This window comes from Phyllobates terribilis, unplaced genomic scaffold (assembly GCF_046119375.1).
Source record: "Phyllobates terribilis strain yellow unplaced genomic scaffold, ASM4611937v1 Scaffold_2__4_contigs__length_985480577, whole genome shotgun sequence".
NCBI classification, from domain to species: domain Eukaryota; kingdom Metazoa; phylum Chordata; class Amphibia; order Anura; family Dendrobatidae; genus Phyllobates; species Phyllobates terribilis.
This window is the reverse complement of record NW_027362762.1, coordinates 857,499,339-857,505,510: the sequence shown is the minus strand read 5'-3', so window position 1 is coordinate 857,505,510 and position 6,172 is coordinate 857,499,339. Positions and strand designations below refer to the sequence as shown.

General features: G+C 39.6%; 1 protein-coding gene across 1 annotated transcript in view; it reads left to right on the top strand.

Moving 5' to 3' along the window:
* The first annotated feature begins 2,895 nt into the window (after nt 1-2,895).
* TMIGD1 (transmembrane and immunoglobulin domain containing 1) overlaps nt 2,896-6,172 on the top strand; it is a 53,032-nt gene continuing 49,755 nt past the window's right edge. Inside the window, exon 1 of the mRNA XM_073667973.1 lies at nt 2,896-3,030. The gene's annotated coding sequence lies outside the window, so the exon portion shown is untranslated. The remainder of the gene's footprint in view (nt 3,031-6,172) is intronic.

Genomic DNA, 6,172 nt, shown 5'->3' with positions numbered 1-6,172 from the left:
CCCACACACTGCTAGAAGCCCAATATTTTTTCAGAGGTAGATGCAGAAAAAAAATATATTCAGTTTGCAACCTGATGGAGGTCAGTATAGATGGACTAATAGAACAAGTCCCACACACTGCTAGAAGCCCAAATATTTTTTCAGAGCTAGATGCAGACAAAAAATTATTTTGAATTTGCAGCGTGATGGAGGTCAGTATAGATGGACTAATAGAACAAGTCCCACACACTGCTAGAAGGCCATATATTTTTTCAGAGCTAGATGCAGAAAAAAATTATATTCAGTTTGCAACCTGATGGAGGTCAGTATAGATGGACTAATAGAACAAGTCCCACACACTGCTAGAAGCCCAAATATTTTTTCAGAGCTAGATGCAGAAAAAAATTATATTCAATTTGCAACCTGATGGAGGTCAGTATAGATGGACTAATAGAATGATGCTATGCCCAAAAGATTTAACTTCACTAGGTGCAGTAAAAAAATTGGTATTCTATACACAGGTGGTATATCTTGAAACACAGATAGGCTACTCCACTGACTAACACACTCTGCAATAGGCCAAAAAGGATTAGCTTTGCTAGATTCAGCCAAATGCTGTGAAAAAAACTTGCACAGCACTGGCACAGACCTGCCTGGCAAAAACTGATAGGAACTGATGTAACCTAGTCCTGAAAAGGACTGCAATTACAATTAGTCTTTACTCCCACAATCTATCTATTTAAGAGCACAGACCTGCCTGATAAAAGTCGTAGGAAATGCTGTAACCTAGTCCTTAAAAGGACTGCAATCACAACTATTCCCTACTCCCAAGCTATCTGTAGATTTGTGCGAAAATTGGCTTGAAATTAACAAGGTATAGCGCACACAGCAACAGCGGTGCCGTCTAACACGCAGCTGCAGCAGTGAGAAAATGGTGGCAACGGGGAAAATGGCTTGGTCTTATAGGGCAAGGACATGTGACATACACTGCCAATGACACATGCCCTTGCTTGTGTGAAAAAAAGCACTTCGCTCCGTGTGTGCGCTGCTGATAGGCTGATAGATTGCACCTCCCCACTGTAAATGCGGGAAAGAGAAAAAAAAATGGAGATCTTCATTATTCCTGCAGAGATCCATCCCCTGCCCCTCCCCCCACCCCGCTGTACACTCAAACTGCGTATTAACATTAATTTTCATCATTACTGAGAAAAAATCCAGTTATGATTTTGGTGCACGAACAGTTATCGAACATAACATCGAACAGCCGAATTTTTCTCAAATCGTTCGTGTTCGCCGAACGGCTCGAACACCGCCCAAAACAGCTCGAATTTGAGATTGGCGAACAGTTCGAGTCGAACAACGCTCATCTCTAGACGAGACAGGTTACATGAATTCTTTGGAATCTTTGGAATCTTGGTGGAACCGTTACTCAGGGCGACCATAGACCATGTGCTGCAGCTTCTCTCAGGCACACAGGGGTATTGACCCTCACGCACAGACATGTAGGTTGTTTCCCTTGCTGACCAGACACACTTGACAAGAGTCCTCATAAATGGTAGAACAGTAGCATTTAATAAGAAGTCCCACAGCCAGTGCAATTTAAGTCTTATGAGCAACAGGTTCCAGTGACAAAAAGTACAGATTCCTTAGCAACACAGCAGTTCATGGTCTTCCCAGTACTACAGGACAGCACAGTTCTAATGCAAAGGCACATTAATGAACACAGCTTTCTTTACAGCACAGTGAGATGGAGGAGGGGGGGGGTTGCTGAGGGAGCTAATCCCTGTGACACAATTTCTTCCAGTCCTTATCTTTCTGCTTGACAATACTCTGCACTGCTAGTTCAGAAACTCTACCTGACCTGTGCTTAGCTGCACTCCTGACTTGAATCCTTTTCACTTGCAGGGGAGCTTCTGTCGGATGCAGAACACACACTACCTTTCTCTTCGGCTCCAGCCACACAGTAAAGAACTTCCCCACAATCCCCCTGGGGCTCTGCTAAAACACTCCCCTTCTCCTGTGACTGTGTTAACCCCTCTAGTTGCTGGATGCTTCTGGAGCACAACACTTCCTGTCTCATGTGTTTGTGTTACTTCTAATGGTTGCTGAATGCTTTTAAAGCAACAGCACTACTTCTGCATGTCACAAGCACTTAAAGCATCTTGACTCCATTAAGTATAAATTGTACAGTAACAGACAACTTCTTTAAAGGTACTGCTTGAGGCTAAGATATTGGTGACCTGGACTGGATAGGTCATCAATATCAGATTAGTGGAAGTCCAACACCTGGTACCCCCACTGATCAGTGGATACCTGTTGCCATGGATGCTAGAAGTTCACACTGTATGGAGCTGAAATATATCTCATTCACTTCAATATAATCTGAGCTTAAGTACCAAAGAACGGCCATTACACTCTTTATGAAGCTATGATGATCTTGCTCTCTACACTATGGATTTCTACTGGTTGTGGCACCAAGTATCAGCCGAGCAGTGGGGCTGCTGGGTGTTGGGCTCCCATTCTTGTAGAATTGGTCATATAGTTCATCAATATTGAAGTCCCAGACTACCTAAGTGAAATTTTTCCACTTCTTCATGTAGAAGACCAAACAATGTATGATGTAGCATCTTGAAAATGTTGGGCTTTTAACTTTGGATTTCAGGAAAGAATTGTGGAATTGTTTCCCAATAAGGCATATTTCAAGACAACATAGGCTACTTTTTAGTTTCACAAACTTTTGTAGATTTACAGGGGTGAATGGCATGGAAATTATTCTAGATGCCAGAAATCTTTGCATTTCTCAGTGACTTAAAAGCCTCACCCAAAGCCATTAAATGGAGAAGCAACAGGTTTGTCCTTACTCAACAATGCTGAAGCTTTTTCTTGAGAGCTGTTTTATATTTACTCATGGTCTATAAAATAGTGTAGACCTTGACCCGTAACTTCTCAGGCATTGACCCTGACGTCAATAAAGAGAATAAGAACAGAACCAAGAAAAGAAACATTCTCACTTCACAGCCGAACGGAGGTTCTCCAGGATCATCACCCAACGTAAGAGATTTTTGGAGCTTGGACAAAAAATCATGTAGAAGTTGACATCCAATTTTTAGGAAAGATAATTTAAGGGTTTATATTTACTTGGGATTTTTGGATTCTAGCTGGAAATGCATTTAGTAAAAAGAAGACCACTCTGACCCCGTGGAGTAGTCTATGTAGGTTGTTCTTGTTAAGATGACCTTACAATAGGTGTCAAGTGTGATGGACACGCTTGACCATATCAGATGAGTAGTCTATAGATGTAAAATATGGTAAAGATTTGACCGGCCTTTTTCTATCTGAAAGCTTGTTAGATGTGAAACAAATAGAGAAAGAAGTTTCCAATTAAACAATTTTTTATGAAAAAATGGATAGTATTATGCTCTGATAAATGGAACAGTTTTTCTATTTTTAGTACGATAGACTTCAAAATGATCATTCACAATTATATCCTGAAATTATAACTAGAGAATAGAATTGTATAAATCAAAGGGAAAACTATTTGGTAGATTTTCAGTATCTCTAGTAAAAAAATACTCTTAGGTTTTATAGAAAAAAATACTAAGAATATTTCTTTCTACTTACTGATATTTTTTTCAAATTATTAATTTATATTCTTCCTGTAGCTCTTTTCTTGTTACAACTTTTTGGCTTTTTCTCAGACTTTTTTTTTTAAGCTTGTAAAAGATGTAAACATTTGGACAGCGATGTTCATCTTTATATTTACACAATCAAGACAATTAACCTACATGAAGACAAATTGCTAATTTATTCACCTTTTTAAGTTCTTGTTTTACATGTCAATGATTCTTTTTGCTTAGAGTTTTAGTCCATCTTTTTAAAGCGAATCTGTCAGCAGGTTTTTGGTATGTAATCTGAGAGTGGAATGATATAGGGACTGAGACTCTGATTCCTGTGATGTGTCACTTACTGGTCTGCGCCTTGTCATTTTGATACAATCACTGTTTTCTATGCTGTTGACTAGGAGGCACGAGGCAGCTAAAACTGTAATAATAATCTCATGCTGATGAAACACTGTTTTATTAAAACAGCACCACACAGCCCAGTAAGTGACACATCATTGGAATCAGAATCTCAGCCAAATCAGAAACATCATGATGTTCTCAGGTTACATGACAAAAACTCCCTGACAGTTTCATTTTAAAAGTTTGTAGGTTGATTGTGGATATAGTTTTAAATTGCTTTAAACCTGTTCATAGAGATCTACAATATTACTGGAAGCTTCAGTAGCAGTCTCAATTACCTTTCTCTCCATATCTTATCAGATTATGAGGACTGAGATCATCGGATAGCGATGCTTTTGACTTTTTTTTTACATAAATACAGTAGCGAGAATATTGTAGATTCCATATAGATTACTTGATATATGATGCAATGCCTATTGTTAGGTCTTAGCTAGTTGTTATATACTACAAGTGCTTCTCACAAAATTAGAATATCATCAAAAAGTTAATTTATTTCAGTTCTTCAATACAAAAAGTTAAACTCATATATTTTATACAGTCATTACATACAGAGTGATCTATTTCAAGTGTTTATTTCTGTTAATGTTGATGATTATGGCTTACAGCCAATGAAAACACAAAAGTCATTATCTCAGTAAATTAGAATAATTAACAAACAACACCTGCAAAGGCTTCCTAAGCATTTAAAAAGGTCCCTTAGTCTGTTTCAGTAGGCTCCACAATCATGGGGAAGACTGCTGACTTGACAGATGTCCAGAAGGCAGTCATTGACACACTCCACAAGGATGGTAAGCCACAAAAGGTCATTGCTAAAGAAGCTGGCTGTTCACAGAGTGCTGTATCCAAGCATATTAATGGAAAGTTGAGTGGAAGGAAAAAGTTTGGTAGAAAAAGGTGCAAAAGCAACCAGGATAACCGCAGCCTTGACAGGATTGTTAAGAAAAGGCCATTCAAAAATTTGGGGGAGATTCACAAGGAGTGGACTGCTGCTGGAATCATTGCTTCAAGAGCCACCACACACAGACGTATCCAGGACATGGGCTACAAGTGTCACATTCCTTGTGTCAAGCCACTCATGACCAATAGACAACGCCAGAAGCGTCTTACCTGGGCCAAGGAGAAAAAGACCTGGACTGTTGCTCAGTGGCCCAAGGTGTTGTTTCCAGATGAAAGTAAATTTTGGGGAGCCATGTCATCTGCTGGTGTAGGTCCACTGTGTTTTATCAAGACCAAAGTCAGCGCAGCTGTCTACCAGGAAATTTTAGAGCACTTCATGCTTCCCTCTGCCGACAAGCTTTTTAGAGATGGAAATGTCATTCTCCAGCAGAACTTGGCACCTGTCCACACGGCCAAAAGTACCAATACCTGGTTTAAAAACAACAGCATCATTGTGCTTGATTGGCAGCAAACTCGCCTGACCTTAACCCCATAGAGAATTTATGGGGTATTGTCAAGAGGAAGATGAGAGACACCAGACCCAACAATGCAGACAAGCTGAAGGCTGCTATCAAAGCAACCTGGGCTTCCATAACACCTCAGCAGTGCCACAGGCTGATCGCCTCCATGCCACGCCGCATTGATGCAGTAATTGATGCAAAAGGAGCCCCGACCAAGTATTGAGTGCATTTACTGAACATACATTTCAGTAGGACAACATTTCGGATTTTAAAATCATTTTCCAAGCTGTTGTTATAAAGTATTCTAATTTACTGAGATAATGACTTTCGTGTTTTCACTGGCTGTAAGCCATAATCATCAACCTTAACAGAAATAAACACTTGAAATAGATCACTCTGTTTGTAATGACTCTATATAATATATGAGATTCACATTTTGTATTGAAGAACTGAAATAAATTAACTTTTTGATGATATTCTAATTTAGTGAGAAGCGCCTGTACATCAAGTTCATATTTATGGTAATTCTCATTACTTATACTGTATGTTCTAATTTACATGCATAAAATGTAGTGATGAGCGTTAACCCTTTTGGCGAACATGCTCGAGTGCTCGCCGAGTATTTACGGCGTGCTGGAGTGCTATGTTTTAGTCACTGTGGGTCCACATGTATTAAAGCTGTCAAACAGGTCACAAATCATGGACATGCAGTGACTAATACATAGCACTCGAGCACGCTGTAAATGCTCGGCGAGCACCCTTAGCATGCTCGTA